This window comes from Hyposmocoma kahamanoa, unplaced genomic scaffold (genome assembly GCF_003589595.1).
Source record: "Hyposmocoma kahamanoa isolate Upper Pololo Valley unplaced genomic scaffold, ASM358959v1 67, whole genome shotgun sequence".
NCBI classification, from domain to species: Eukaryota; Metazoa; Arthropoda; class Insecta; order Lepidoptera; family Cosmopterigidae; genus Hyposmocoma; species Hyposmocoma kahamanoa.
In genome coordinates this window covers 3,346,375-3,362,274 of record NW_020653855.1, presented here as the reverse complement: position 1 = coordinate 3,362,274, position 15,900 = coordinate 3,346,375, and the positions used below count along the sequence as shown (strand labels likewise).

General features: G+C 36.4%; 1 protein-coding gene across 3 annotated transcripts in view; it reads right to left on the bottom strand.

Annotated features, from left to right (window-relative positions):
• The window catches only part of LOC113232179 (putative fatty acyl-CoA reductase CG5065), a 96,987-nt gene that overhangs the window by 57,724 nt on the left and 23,363 nt on the right, over positions 1-15,900 (bottom strand). The window contains exon 1 of one of the 3 annotated variants that reach the window (XM_026466819.1): positions 2,472-2,620. The exons of the other annotated variants lie outside the window; for them this stretch is intronic. The gene's annotated coding sequence lies outside the window, so the exon portion shown is untranslated. Of the gene's footprint in view, positions 1-2,471; positions 2,621-15,900 lie in introns of those variants that run through there. 3 annotated transcript variants of the gene reach the window in all.

Below are 15,900 nucleotides of genomic sequence, written 5' to 3'. Positions count from 1 at the left end.
GCTAAAAAGTGTCCGAACTTATAGGGCGTTAAAATCGTATACAGAGCATCATTCGCGCTTTAGTCTTCGTTTATTCGACTGACAGCGAAGCAAGCAAAATTAGACAGTACTGCGATGACATTACAATTTGAATTCAACGTTTTAGCTTTTTCATATTCCTTTACATGTCACTACGTTTAAATAGGTTGGCTTGGGACATTTTTTCGTGGTTTTTGTATTAGACCCGTCGTCCATTTATTTGTAAGTCAATGTTTTCAACAGACTGATAAAGCCATGATAAAGCGATTGTTTTGTTCTCTTATAAGTGTTATTTTCTTATTTTCATTTGTGGAAGCTTTTAATTGGCAACTGATGAATCATATTTCAATCCATTGTAATCCCATAAGAAAATTAAAAAAATAAAACTCTACGGCGGTGTTCAAGGCTCTGCAGCTTCGCCTCTACTAATTCCGAGTCACCTATATATAAGCCTCTAGCCCCGTGGCCAGTTGGTATTTAGCAGAGTCATCCCACAGGTGGAATGGCTCTGCTGCATAAGGACTTCGAGTAAGTGTGTGGTCTAACCTTAGAGAAAGCAAAAGAAGGGCTCGGTCTACATAATGTATGAAGCATTATTTATTGCACATTAAAATTACAACGACAACAAAGAACAGTAATGTAAGTGTTACAAAATAAGCCAATGCGGCCTTATTGCTAAGGAGTAATTTCTTCCAGGCAACACTAGATTAGAAATTTAAGAGTAAGAAAACGAGGTGCAACCAAAGAATATCTAAAATCAAAATCAAAATTAAAATAATCTTTATTTCATGAAATCGTTACTCTGGTTGAACTCTACCATAGACCACATAAATAAATCTACCGCTCATTCGTAAGGCAGATTCCCCTGAGAAGAATGAGCAAGAAACTCTAGGTGTTGCTCTTTGTAAACAACATTTGTACACATTCAACATTTACAATATATATTTTATTGTTTTCAAACATCAGAGATCGAGACTACCTCCATGAGCTAAACGGGTTACTACCCCGGATTTTTGTCATCCAGTACGCAGAACTTGTATAATAATGAATAAAAAAACTATAAAGTATAAAGTTTTTGTTTCACTAGGTATAGTTTTATACCACGTCAATAGCAAATTTTGTATATCAATAGGAATCTTGTTATAGAAGCGTATATATTGCCCCTTAAATGAAATTGTGACTTTCTGAAACTTGTAATGAAAGCGTTTTAAATAAATACAATACTCATCAATATATTAAATGGTAACCTATCACAAAGCCGAAAATTGTTTTGTCCGAAGTAACGTATGTTCGAATTTTCATTACACCAAAAACCAAATTATAACGAAACAGGATATGTTGAATGTTTATCGCAAAGACACGATTAGGTTAGGTTAAGTTAGGTTTAAAAGAAAAAACATTTTCCTCTCAAAATTACTTTCGAGTTTGTGAAATTTCGACCAAACGTTATTTCTGGAAAATGTCATTTCGGACTAACCAAGTTACTTATTTTTTTTTTATACATTTTTTATAATTATCTAGTATCGGGATGAACAAGTCGTGTGTCTGGTGGTAAGCTACACGCCTATCCATAACAGTTGCAGTGATGGAGGTGCAGTTTTTAAAAGAACTAAAAATGATCAATAATCTCAATACAGAGTACCAAAAAAAGATCGACCTCAGAAGTTCGTGGAATCACATCTATTTGCCAAGTTTTATTAAAATCCGTTTCATCGGATTCATCCCCTAGTTGGACACCCTTAGAGGTAGATCATTTTCTTCAAATTTAATTGAAACCACTACTAAGATATCCGCATTCCAACAAACAATGAATCATGAAAATCAACACAACAACAATCAGTAACATACATACAAAAAAAAATTTGAAGAGTCGAATTGAACCTTCTCCTTTTTTGAAGTCGGTTAAAAAAACTAAACTTCATTGTATCTTCTATGGTTTTGGATTTCCCCATACTGTCCCATTTTAATTAAAATATTCTGTGTACTGTTACTCTTTAAATTACGACATATTTTATTTTATTTCTTAGTGTATTTTACATTTGCATGCTCTTACTTAAAACTAATATTGCATTTTCGCATTTAATTTTGCAATCAATAATTATGAACGTACCCACCCTATTATTTTCATAACAGTTGCAGTGCCACTAAAAGATTTAAATCGCAAAGATCTGAATTTGAAGATTTGACAAGTCCCATGTGCCTGTAATTTCACCGGCACCCCTCACCTTCCAAAACAAGGAGTAACGCTGACATTACGGCGGCAGAAATAAGTATTTTTACATAAATCAAAGAGTATAATATTTTATTGTCTTTTACTTTTATATTTAAGTGTAAATAATATAATTGTCTATATTAGTAATTAGCGTGTGAATTTTCCTAAAATATATAAATTAATATGTAACTAAAATTTCGCAGACATACACAGATGCGATTATTTAAAAAAAATGACTTACCAAACTATAGCAGCTTTTCCCTCCAAGGAAAGCGTAACTAAATACTAAATTATCCAAATATAAATTGTGTGCCGCAAAAATATCGTTCGTTACCGGTATAGAAGCGAATAGTACGATCCCGTATTTACCGATACCGGTATTCCGTAGCGGGATACGACACTGACTGATGGCTGCGCGGGCGACGATTCACTAGAGAAACTTCACGGACTGAGTCATAAGAAGTAGCGATTTTGATATAATATTGTAATTATTTTTGATGCAAAAATATTCTCAAAGTGCTACCAGTGTTTAAAAATACATACAACTATTATTTTAAAACAGAACACTAAAAACCGATCTGAAAAGTTTGTGGAATTACATCTATTTGCCAAGTTTTATTGAAATCGGTTACCGGAAAATGCGCGAAACCGGATTCATCCCCTAGTTTGCCACCCTTGGAGGTACAATATTTTGTTCAAAACAAAATGGAACCACTACCGTAGTACCCTCTTTTTAACAAAAAGAATCTTCAAAATCGGTTCACAAATTATTAGGAGTTATCGCGTAACATATATACAAAAAAAAAAAGAAAAAACCATGCAGTCAAATTGAGAACCTCCTCCTTTTAAAAATGCCTGCTGCTAGTAATTATGTACATAAATTGTATATTGTAGTGTAACAGAAATATCTACAAAGTTATCAGAATAAATCTTGTTAAAAACCCACCTTACGGGTCCTTGAACCAAGGTTTTTTTTTAATAAAGAATAGACACACCCTTGGCCACAATCTCACCAGATTAAAGCGACGATGTGAACGACAATGGTATCCGTTTGCCTAACAAATGCCTATTCACTCTAGCCTTGAATAGCCACAAATTGTATTTTTCGTGAAACAGTAGAGTATTTCATTCCTTTGCCGGACGCATCAGAAAGGAGGAAGCAGAGCGCTTAGTGCAATTTTTGCCAAATATTCATATATTTTTAACCACTTTTTCAGTAAAAGTAAAATAACTGTGCGTGCCTCCGGTCTCTTTAAATTTTCAGCGGAATGCATATCTCTTACGTACGAGTAATAAATAGCTTTGACCTTTTTAACTCCAGTATTACATCGGTAAAGTGTCTTATTAGTAATTTGTTTTTTGACGAGAAGGTATTTATTTTACTAATGTTGCGAATTTGTCATTAGTATATTAAATAGTTATATACTTGCAATTTAAGGCCCATTAATTTCAACTTAATGTGTGTCTATTGGTGAGGAATTATAATTAGCTCTCCATCATAATTTAAGTTTTTGTTCTGTAAGATAGCCGCTGATCTTTCAATAAGTACAAAATAAGATCTACAAGAGACGATTACGCTTTTAGAATTTTAAAGAAAACCATTATTAAAGTTTTTTTCCGCAACGGCATCAAATAAAAACCACAAAAAAGAACACACATGCCATGTTTAGTAGTAGAGCTCCTTGTGAAAGAGTTCGTCTACGAAAGTACTGCTATCTTATCTATTTTCGTTGCCAAGCAGTAGTGTTTTGAAGAGTAAGGTTGCTGGTGAAATTATAAGCATATGGAATTTGTCTACTTATGTCTCAGGATGACAGGCGCACTGGCAATGCCCCTTAGAACTTTGCGATTTAAAGCTTTGTGCGACATTGTAATATACAGGCGTGTCGCTTGCTAGCAGGCTCCCAACTTGTTCGTCCCGTCACTTGCAATCATAAAAAAAAAGTTCATACCTACAGTGTCTTTGCTGGTGTTTACGTAAATAATCTGTTTTTAATATTTTTGTCTGCTTTGTTTCTTTTTTTTCTTGTGCGGTGTTGTTAGTGGTAGTTAAATAAATGTATTTATCTACACACATATCATAAACTCTCTTTTACGACCTTTTTTTAATTACGATCAGCATAAAGGTAAACTGTTTTGTTACAACAAATTTCTTATCTGTGAATTGTTGTTTCATATCAACATCGAATTCGATGTTATTATTACATTCAAATTTCGAACATCTCTGAAAAACAAAACAATTTGATTGGACTTCAATTCTAATATCAGTCGAGATGAAGTTTTACTCGAAATGAAATGTCAGTAGCAAACAATTTGACAATTTCACACGTTACTTGACATCGAATGATATGATAGTTGGGGCAGATTCTAGTTTGTCTATGAATTAAAAACTACGGTAGTGTGACATGCGTGAGAAAAGTTTTTATTTACCGCCTTTTCGCCAATCGTAACATGCGGTTCCTGAACACATCACAGAGAGCTTATAATATGTGTGTAGATAAAGCAGTGTTATGTAATTGTACATAATTAGGCATTAAAACACTCGTGAGATGTTTTTATGAACCCACACTCGTATTTTAACACCTTTCATTATGTAACAGTCACATAAACTACAATTTTTCTTCTTATTTCACCCAAATTAATTTTTAAATATTGCGACTGCGGCCTCTTATTACTTGGACCGTAGAAACTACGACAAGTACTTGAGATAACACTTTCGAATGATAGTAACCCAGATAAACCGATAAAGATATCTAGTTAAATTATTACAACGACTTTTTTCCCACTTGTTTACTAAGAAAAACGATGAGGAAGTCTGGAAACCTTTTGGTTTATATCAATGTCGTCGAGTTGTCTTTCTCGTCACGAGCTTCGACTTCGATATTGTGTAAACTTGGAGTAAACTGTTATCTATAACCTTGGCTACGACGCTATAATGGCGGCTGCATAGCGTATAATAATATTGTTTTTATGATACCAAAAGACTTTAATAATAACATGAAATGTACAAGTCGTGCTCCTGGTTGTAAGCGACACACCTGTCCATAATATTGTATCTATTTACCGACCCGACAGATAGGGAGTTCCTAGGAGACTACGGGCTCCGGCGGGCGTCCGAGCCGTCAAGGCCTCCGCCAGTGATACGCCTTCACGGGCGGATTTTGGTATGGACTCGCCGGGATTTGTCATTAGCTGCAGGTATGAACACGTTCGTCTGCCCCGTTAGCATGTGGCCGGGGCGTTCATTCAGCGCGCAGCTAGCGCGTAGCGGTCTAGGCAAGCTATGTCCGGACATTGTCGCAGGACACTGCGGCATCTCCGGCACTAGCCTGAACAGCTAGTAGAGGATGAGCTAGATATACTCCGGTCCCTTCAGCGGCGTAGGAATTTCGGAACTGGAGAGTGTATGCCTTACTTAAAGAGGAGATTTGGTAGTCGACTTAGAGTCGACGGCTCAGCGTTGGCAACCGTTAGCTGCATAGAGCGCGACGGGGAGTGAGCGTGCCTACAGCTCCGATATCTATCTGGAAAATAGGGAGGGTGCTATATGCTCACCTAAAGCACTAGCTTTACAGAGAACCGGATGAGGTCCGTGCAAACAGGCTAATCTGGGATTAGGACCTGACTTAGATGGTCCCTGCGCGGGCAGGCTCGCGCAGGTCATAGTGCCCTTCTCGAAATACCCTAAGGGTCGGTAGGGAGGATCACCATAATCAAAACTAATGTAGAAAGACATGGGGCTATCCATAACACTTACAGCTTTAAATCACAAAGATCTGAGGAGCACTATCACTGTGCCCGTCACCCTGAGACACAAGTTGACAAGTCCCGTGTGCTGGTAATTTCACCAGTTTCAAAACTGGAATGCAGTAATGTTAACATTACTGTTCGGTGGCAGAAATAAGTAAGGGGGCAGTACTTCCCTGGACGAAATCTTTCACAAGGAGCTCTACTGTTACAAAATGCTATTAATATGTGCCAGACAGGGGGAATTCCCTATACTACAATTATAAGATTATGAGAAGTTATAAGATCATTTCCCAAATTGGTCTTACCGGGGATCGCATCCAGGCGCCTACAGTGAAAAAAGATAATTTTTTTTTAAAGTACATTTATTACAAAAAAATATTCAGTATTTTCAGTACAGTAACACTCCTCTCTCACAAACTTCCAAAACACTCGCATGTAATTCACTATACGTACTGTCTAAGACAAAATGTAGGCCAATAGCATTGCGTCCTTGATACAGTACAAATATAGAATAAAGAAAAACCGTTAGGGCGCGTTCATGTCGTAACGTTTTATTTATCGTTGGACGAAGTGTCGCGGCTAGTCTGTGATCACAAGATTCTTGTTCCGTATAGATGTGTCTAAAATACAGTTAGCCCTAACGATCGCCGTCCTCGGGTAGGATATAGCACCTCAAGAAAACACTTGTTCCATAAAAAGAAGGATGGCGAAGGCTGACCCAAAATCAACGAAGTTCATGGGCTTTGCTTGTATAATTTTACGTTTTAGTTTATGTCTAGTTATCAATATATTTTTGTATATTTTAGAAGTCTTGAAATGTTTACCTATCTAAAGTATTGGTTATTTTATAGTACACATATAAAACATTAAAGCTTTTATAGCTTTAATGTTATAATACCTAATGAAATAATCAATTAAACAATAATGACATAAAGTAAAAAATAAAACACAAGTGACAAAAATGTTTAGACAATTTAAATGAAAGTTAAGAAAGTTAGTAAAGGAACGTTTTGACAAGAGGCCTCTTGCCAATGTCAATGTCACATTGAAATTGAGAACAGTGCGACCATTTTTGGCAGATTTCTGCCATTTGGGCAGATTTAATTTATATTCGTTTTCATTGCAGCAGAACATGTTAACGTATTTAGCAGATTTGGGAATATTCAGTAAGTTCTTTAATATTTTTGGGAACAAACTGAAAACTTGTAGTTATCTGCTACTACAAACAAACATCCGAACCATACATAACCTACATCAATGTTATAACCCTAACTCATACAGGCTGTACTCAATTAGCTTTTTTGATGCTTTGATAATGAATTAATCACAAGTATTGATAGGCCTCTTTAATGCATGTCGTCAAAAAAACTGGGTCACAAAATATATAGGATGTCGCTATCCTTCTTTGCAGAATTGGCGCCCTGGGCTACCACCGCTCTGTAACTAATAGTAATATAACCTATTTACTACAAAAAGTACTTAAAATAATGATGGTCGAGCCAGTTTGCGTGTCCCTATTTGTTAATTCTGTACCCTAAATTGAAGATATCCTGTAGATACAGGACGTTGACCTCCGCTGTGTTATATTTAGTTAATGCAGTCCGGACACAGATTCGATTCCCGGATTATCAGCTTTGAGACACTTGAATTTTTTAACCGCTTCAGTGGCCGAAAGGATACCATACTGGTCAGTCACGCAGAGGTCCCGGGTTGAATTACCGGGCCGGGAGAAATATTTGTATGACCTACATTATTACTCTCGTGAGTTTGAGTGTAATTTGATGGTTGTCTATGTATGTGTCCATGGCACCCACGAAACAGGGTTTCCTTAGTGCGAGCCCACGAGTGTGTGCGTTATTTAATTTTTTAACCGACTTTAAATTAAGGAGGAGATTCATAATGCGACAGTATTTTTTTTTTGGTTATGATTCTTTTTTTTTAAGTGGTATCCCAGTAGTGGTAGCATTCAAATTTGAAAAAATATGCCAACTCTAAACATGGCAAATTAGGGGATGAATCTAGTTTATTGAATTTCACCACGTTCCGTTCATCGATTTCGATAAAACTTGGCAAATAGATGTAAAAATAGATTCCACTAACTTTTTATGTCGGTTTATTTTATAAAAAAGTTATAATTAGAGACCCCCCACGCTAATGTCTTTCGAGTGACTTCTGGGGGGTCTACTCCCGTTCTTTTGATTTAGTCGAGTACTTATTTGATAGTAATTGTTTTACGCGGTGAACAGGAGCAGACTCTTATAATGTACATATAATGCTGAACGTTGGGTATTCGTCGGGTCACCGCCGCGCGGACGTCTAGTGTCGACGTTGTGCGTATGTTGAGACGCTAACTCTTGAAAGACGCTAGAGTGGGAGGTCTCTTACTCGTATTTATTTTTAGTACAGTTTATATCGCATTAGGTGAATAAGACCACATTTGCAAATTGAACAACTTTTCAGGACAGCAGAGGCTTGAAGATTCTATAATCGAAATTAGTCGATAATTTTAAAATACTTAAATAAAAAAGGTCACTTATGAAGTGAAACTACTTTTCCGGATTTAAATCGTGTATATTTGTTTTTTCAGGATGCAGGAGTTTACACGCTTGACTGTGAGTGCAGTCTCTCTTATATTGGACAAACGAAGCGAAGTAATTGTACCCGCGTCAAAGAACATAGCTGATGTCAAACACCGTAGCGTAAAGCAGTCTGCGAGCATGTCATGGATAAACCGACACATTCAATGAAGTTTGACGACAGGTCCTTGCAAAAGAAGTCCGTTATCTACCCAGGATTGCTGCGAGAGGCCATTGAAATTAAAAAACATCGTAATTTCAACAGGGAAGATGGTTTCTCCATGCCACAAGTTTGGGGTCCAGTATTTTCTCTGATGAAAAATCCCAAACAAACATAAGACTGCAGTACTATAATTAATGTATGTTTTAATTTATTCTAATTTCCATTATTAATTAATAATAAATTTAACTTAATAAAAATTCATATTGTTACAATAAAACAATGTAGCGTAAATTGGAATGTTTCTTTGTAAAATTAAAAATATGTATTTAATAATAACTTTTGTAACTATAGTGAAATAATCTCAGTACAGAGTACAACAAAAACCGACCTCAAAAATACGTGGAATTACGTCTATTTGCTAAGTTTTATTGAAATATCCCCTAGTTCGCCACTATACAGGACTTGACACTGGAGATAATAAAAATAGGTTCTCACTACGACACTACTCAAAGTATATTGAGAGAAAAACGCCTTGAATGGAATAAATAGCAAAAAATCAACCATTAAAGTAATTGCTCCTAAATTAAAGTTAGGCGCTATTTATAAAAGTGAATCTTCATGCGTGAACAGCCACTCTTCGAGGTGGATGATTTTCTTCAGAAATGGGACCACTATGGAAGTACCCCTTTCCAACAAAAAAGAATCATGAAAATCGGTTCACAAATACCGGAGTTATCGCGTAACATACATACAAAAAAAAAGAACATACAGTCGAATTGAGAACCTTCTCCTTTTTTGAAGTCGGTTAAAAATAGGGTGGTTTGCATTAATATTAGACATAACTGATTAGTTACTGTACCACTTCAGTCAACCGTGACCTTGGGACCTGTAAAGGGCCCGAAACGTTGGTTTGTTTGAAAAAACAAAAATACGCGATTTAAATCCGGAAAAATAGTTTCATTTCCTATGTGTAACAATCGCGAAAATCTAAGAACTCGATAAAGTAACTTATTTTATCAGTTTACATGCGTCCACTGATGGATATAAGCCCCTCCTTGAGCACGCCAACTCTCTTGGTCATGCGTTGCTCGTCCAGTCTCAGCCCAAATCTGACCCACTGCTACGTAAGCTTTTATCACCCTCTCTTTTGAAATTTTGAATTTTTGAATCGTTCTCTAATTTCAAATTCAAATTCGATCAGTTGCCACTCGTTACAATATTACTGTCATCATTTATTACTCCATAATACATTTTCAATGCGAGAGGACGTGCTGCCTCTAATCAGTTTATATTTCATTAAAATTTTCTCAAAATTTTCTTATGTGTCTTTTATAACGATTTAACGTGTTTGTACAAGGTGACAGTGTGTAACGTGGTTGTAACAAAAAGAAAGGCTGTAACAAAAAACACGCTAATACAAAAACAAGTTACAATGGTATAAAAACACTTCCTACAGATTAAAAATAACTTGAAGTGGACTTACCTCAAAAGGGCCTATATTCGCATAAATATTCGATGGTTTATCTAAGCAGTTAATGATACAAATACAAATAATTTCTTTTACAAATGAACTTGTGTAGGTACATTTCAATTTAATTCCGACAAAGAATCAGAAGGTCTACTCTCAAAATATACAACCGCAGCTGCGTACGAAATCAAAATGATCCGTAAGCCGTCCACGTTTTGGGCTTCGGATCCCATAGACAAAAACGGACCGATAATGTGAATGGTGAAATAGGTTATTTTACATGCTTATACAAAAATTTTACTGAAGAAATGGCGGATTTCTTTAGTGTTGTACCATAATCTATCGAAAAATTATTATCGACTTGCAAACGTTTAATTAAAGTCGATCAATATTCCGTTTGGGAATATTTTACTTCTTCTGGGAATATCCGGGAATGTCATGTGAGAATTTATTATTTTGCATTCATAAATGCTCAAATATTACAAAAAGTGAATATGTGCAGGAAAAAATGTAATTTGAGAGTATATTAAAAAAGCGAAAATTTTATAATATTAATCTGACGATCTGTATGCAAAGTCAAACACAAGTTGCTCTACAATACTAGAAATTATTTCAGGCCATTCAATCTCTTGATGGCGTCACCCGCAACTTCATACGTCTCAATTCCGTTACATATTAAACTCAACATAATTTGTTGAGTTAAGCTTCCAATGTATAGAAAATATGGGCAATTTAAGGTGTGTTACATCAACGCATTACATTATTACTGGGCCATTTTTGTTCATATATTGATAGCTACTTCTCAGATATAGCGCAGTTTATCTTTAAAAAAAAAATTTTTTTTACTGAAGTTTCTGCCACTTTGTATGCGACACAATCTAAGACATGCTTACGAATGAACATAATGTGCAATATGGCAAACATACCACATATGCAGATAGAGAAATGTCTTTTCTTGGTGGTGGTGGGTCAATTAACCTAGAATATTTTTGAACACCCTGCGTGTTACATCCTCAAAAAGATTATGCAAAATTCTCGCAGCGAGCCGGTAATCGCTTAGAACTTTGCCATCAGTAAGCGATACCAAGAAACTGCGATTCCTTTGACGTCTTCTCTATACTTCATCTTCACGTATTTCTTGTCCGAGCGCCTCCACAACTAACAGTATTCACGATTTTTTTACACAAATAATGTACAAACGATACCGCTCGAGCTATCGTTGGTTTTATGTCAGTTCTACGATGAAAATAATGTCAAAATACGACACGGAAGCTGTCATTTGGCGTTTCGGAGCTTTTCTCCATCCTCTAAGTTTCGGAGTAAGGTATTCGCAACTACTTGTGTCAAATCACGATCTTCGACTCGTTCCCGGGTCCGATACGCAGCTAAAACGATGATCGTTGCTTCATATTTTGTATGACGTGTTGAGGCATCGAGTATATAACCAGAAATAGAGACGAAATGTCACTTAATTTGTTTGAAAACTATTCTGCCATATCATAACTGTGACCCGAGTTCGAAACAATTGACGGGTGTCGTCAATGGGTGTTGTCAACTGTTTCACTTCAAATCGACCAGTTAACTTGAGCTTTGCTATAATGGACGAATATTGCAAAATTACATATTTAATATTTAATTACCGATGAAATGTGATTCCGTTTCTTTTGAAATTAAATGTTTTGCTGTTTTTCCCACACCACCGAATAGAACAGCAGTGTCAAAGATATTTGTAGCAGGAATGTTAGAGATATTATCTATATTACAATAAATACAGAATATCTTTTTGGAATATACGGAGACGTACACACAGGTCAGTAGTTGGCCTGTCTATATTTTAGTGCAAACGAGAGTCGATATTTATAAGAGCTGTATCGCTAATGTGTTACCAGGAATACATGGCCCTTATATCGTCTCTATTTCTGGTCATATACTCGATGTGTTAAGGTTATGATGTCCGATACACGTTGTCAAAATCCTGTCAAAATGGCTTTTCGTAGTATCTTTATCAACATCCGATGTCGGACACCCATATAAATCACAAAGTCAAGTCAAAGTCAAAGATGATTTATTCCATAGGTAAAATAAATTTACACTTGAAAACGTCACATTTAAGGTACTGCTCGTTCACTACGCTGACCTCCCTGAGAAGAACGAGCAAGAAACTCTAGGGATTGCTCTTTTCAAATAAACTTAAATGCTATGGAATACATTTTGAATCAAATTTGTGTGGATTCAGGAGCCATGTCGTCTTTCCATACATCTTTATCTAACACGTAGTCTTCAATTTTGTAATATGATTTGTCGATCAAAATATTTTTAATGTAGTTTTTAAACTTAGGAAATGATAAACTTAATATATGCTCCGGAATCTTATTGTAAAAACGTATACAGTTCCCCATAAAAGAGTTGTTTACCTTGGTTAAACGAAATCGTGGTACCATGAGTTTGGACTTAGCTCTAAGGTTAATATTATGGATATCTTCTTTCTTATTGAAATTATGTATATTTTTACGGGCATATAAAATATTTGAGTAAATGTACTGCGATGCCACAGTCATGATACCAGTCTCCTTAAACTTTTCTCTGAGAGATACCCGAGAGCCTAGACGGTACACAGAACGAATCGCTCGTTTTTGCAATACAAATATGGTTTGAATATCTGCCGCTTTACCCCACATGAGAATCCCATAGGACATTATACTATGGAAGTAACTAAAGTAAACTAGTCTAGCAGTACTAACATCGGTAAGCTCACGTATTCTGCGGACTGCGTATGCTGCGGAGCTTAATCTGCTGGCCAGGGACGATATATGTGGAAACCACTGAAGTTTACTATCTAAGGTCACTCCCAAGAAGACTGCTTTATTAACAAGGTCTAACGCGTTTCATTCCGCAATCGTTCCACAATCGGGCACATAACGCGTTTCATAGTAAGAAATTATTAAAACGAAGGACGTACGCAGCCATGTGTATCGGATTTTACTTTTGGCAGTAGACGCACAGGTAACACAACTCAATTGTAGCGTATATCGCGTACAGAGAATTTCCTACGATTCCTGCACTAGGCAAAGCCTGTCTCGCAGGTAATCGATAAAAACATTGTTACTGTTGAAAGAATTACGCCCAAGCAAAGAGAATTTTGTTAAAAATTGTTTTCGAAAAATTGTACATAATGATCAAACGTTATTATTATTATATATTAAATTATTTTATTTTAGTTTACCATAATTCATTCTATTTTTAATTTAATACCAATTGGTTAACTTTATAAAGGATGAGTGTGTGTGTTTATATAATGTTTCATAAGGTTTACATGATTGCCGATTTTACGACGGACTCGTTCTTTCTCTTCGAGAAATTTAAAGGGAATGGGAGGGGAGCAAATCGGGGTGGAAAAGAGTGGGTAAAGCTGTTTTAAAAGACACACGTAAAGTTCACACCTTAAACCCAGGTAGAGCACAATTTAGTGAACATAAAAAATTATGAAGGACTCGACATCAGAGACCATCCTCACTGCTTGAATGGTACGGACGAAAAAGGCTACAGACTTGCCATACACTAACAACCAACGGTATTAGCACAAAATGGATCTGAACTTGCAGAAAAACTTACTGTGGCTGTTTGTGTGAATGCACTAGGTAGGTAGTCTTATCTCCCAAATGATTATATTTTAAGAAAATGCTTATACAGCCGAATTGAGAACTTCCTCCTTTTTGAAGTCAGTTATAAACAAGTGTAAAATCGCCTTTTCAACACTTTTACTAGTGACGGTACGAACAAGCTGTGCGCCTGGTGGTAAGCGGTACGCAAAGATCTTAGCGGCACTGCCAATGCGCCCGTTACTATGATACACAAGTTAACAAGTCCTATGTGCCTATAACTTCACCAGCGCCCTCTTCAAAGTCGGAACGCAATAATGCACATATTACAAAAGGCAAAGCAATGGAATACTCCACCGACAATTCTATATCTGTGTTTCCCGAAAAGTACAATTTGGGGCTATTCAAGGGTAGAGTGAATAGGCATTTTTAGGCAAAAACGCGTACCTTCGTCGGTCACATCGTCGCTTAACATCAGGTGAGATTGTGGCCAAGCGTGTGTTGGTTATTTATAAAAAATAATGTCAAGTGACGGAACAAACAAGTGCCAGCGGTGTTAAGCGAAGGAGCACTGCCACTGCGTCTGTCACCCTGAGACATAAGTTGACAAGACTCGTGTCTGTCATTCGAGCAATGTTTACTGCTTGGCGACAGAAATAGGTAAGGTGACAATACTTCCCTGGACGAATTCTTTCACAAAATGATACCACACCACGGCTATTCGTATCTATTTCCATTGCAATAAGTTTCAGATTGTAAAAATACTGTGCTTTCTAAAGTTTCCTTGACTCTTATCGATCAAATATCTTTGTTCGTTCATTTTATGACCATGCTTACTGTAGTCGTTATATTAGAAATAACATTTTATCAATGAATTATTTATGATTGGGGGAAAACCTGCTGCCAGGCTTGCAAACACATATTATAGGCACTGCCACCGCGTTCATCACCCTGAGACGTAACTAGACAAGCCCTACGTGCCTGTGATTACGTTTCTGGACGAACTCTTGCACAAGGAGCTCTTATTAAAAAGGTTAAATCGTTATTGTATTCACAAATCGATGGCTTTCTAGAATAGTGACCTATCTCAAAAACATACATTTCATCAGAAAGATGATTTAAAAAAAACAGAAACGTGTCTGCCACTCAAAACTGACATATTGCAGACCGTGTCAACGGTATCGTGTTATTATATTAACCTTATAGGATGGAAAAAAATAAATTTTAACCGTTGAACAGCCCTGCATCCTATTCACAATCAAATTTAGCATTTTCTAAACAAATCTTAGTAATAAGTAAAAAAAATAATGTTAAAACCCCTTGTACTTATTTAACTTAACCGAGTGCCATAAACGTAAGTTACTGGACATAATATACTAGGTTTCTGCGATACAAGTATATATACTTAGTGCAAGAACCGCGACAAATCATTGGTAGATAAGAGTTATGTAACAAAGTTAAATGGTGTAAATGCAAATTAATGTAGTCCTATTTGGTCAATAAAGCTTTATTATTATTATCTATTTTAGACTCTCGCCTCTCCCAAGGCCTAAAAGATTATTATTATTATAAATTAATTTTGGTTTTGGCCAATATTCTTAACAAGCAGCGAAATCTAAACTGTAGCTACAACCAGTCAACCGTGACAAAAATTGGTTTAGGTATTCGAAAAAACAAATACTTACACGAAATTTAGATCCGAAATAATTATTACTTTTTATAATATTTATTAACTGCCTCCGTGGCCGAACGGTTACCATGCCGGACTGCCACGCAGAGGTCCTAGGTTCGATTCCCGGGCCGGGAGAAATAGTTGTATGGCCTACAATTATTTCTCTCGTGAGTTTGGGTGTAATTTGTGGTTGTCTATGTGTGTGTCCATGGCACCCGCGACACAGGGTTTCCCTAGTGCGGGGCTATGTTGAGTGTGTGCGTTATTTATTTATTTATTATTAGGTAGCAGTAGAGCTCCTTGTGAAAGAGTTCGTCCAGGGAAGTACTTCCACCTTACCTATTTCTGCCGCCAAGCAATAATGTGAGCATTACTGCGTTCCGGTTTGGGTGGGTAAAGATTCTGGTAAAATTACAGGCACATGACACTTGTCAACTTATGT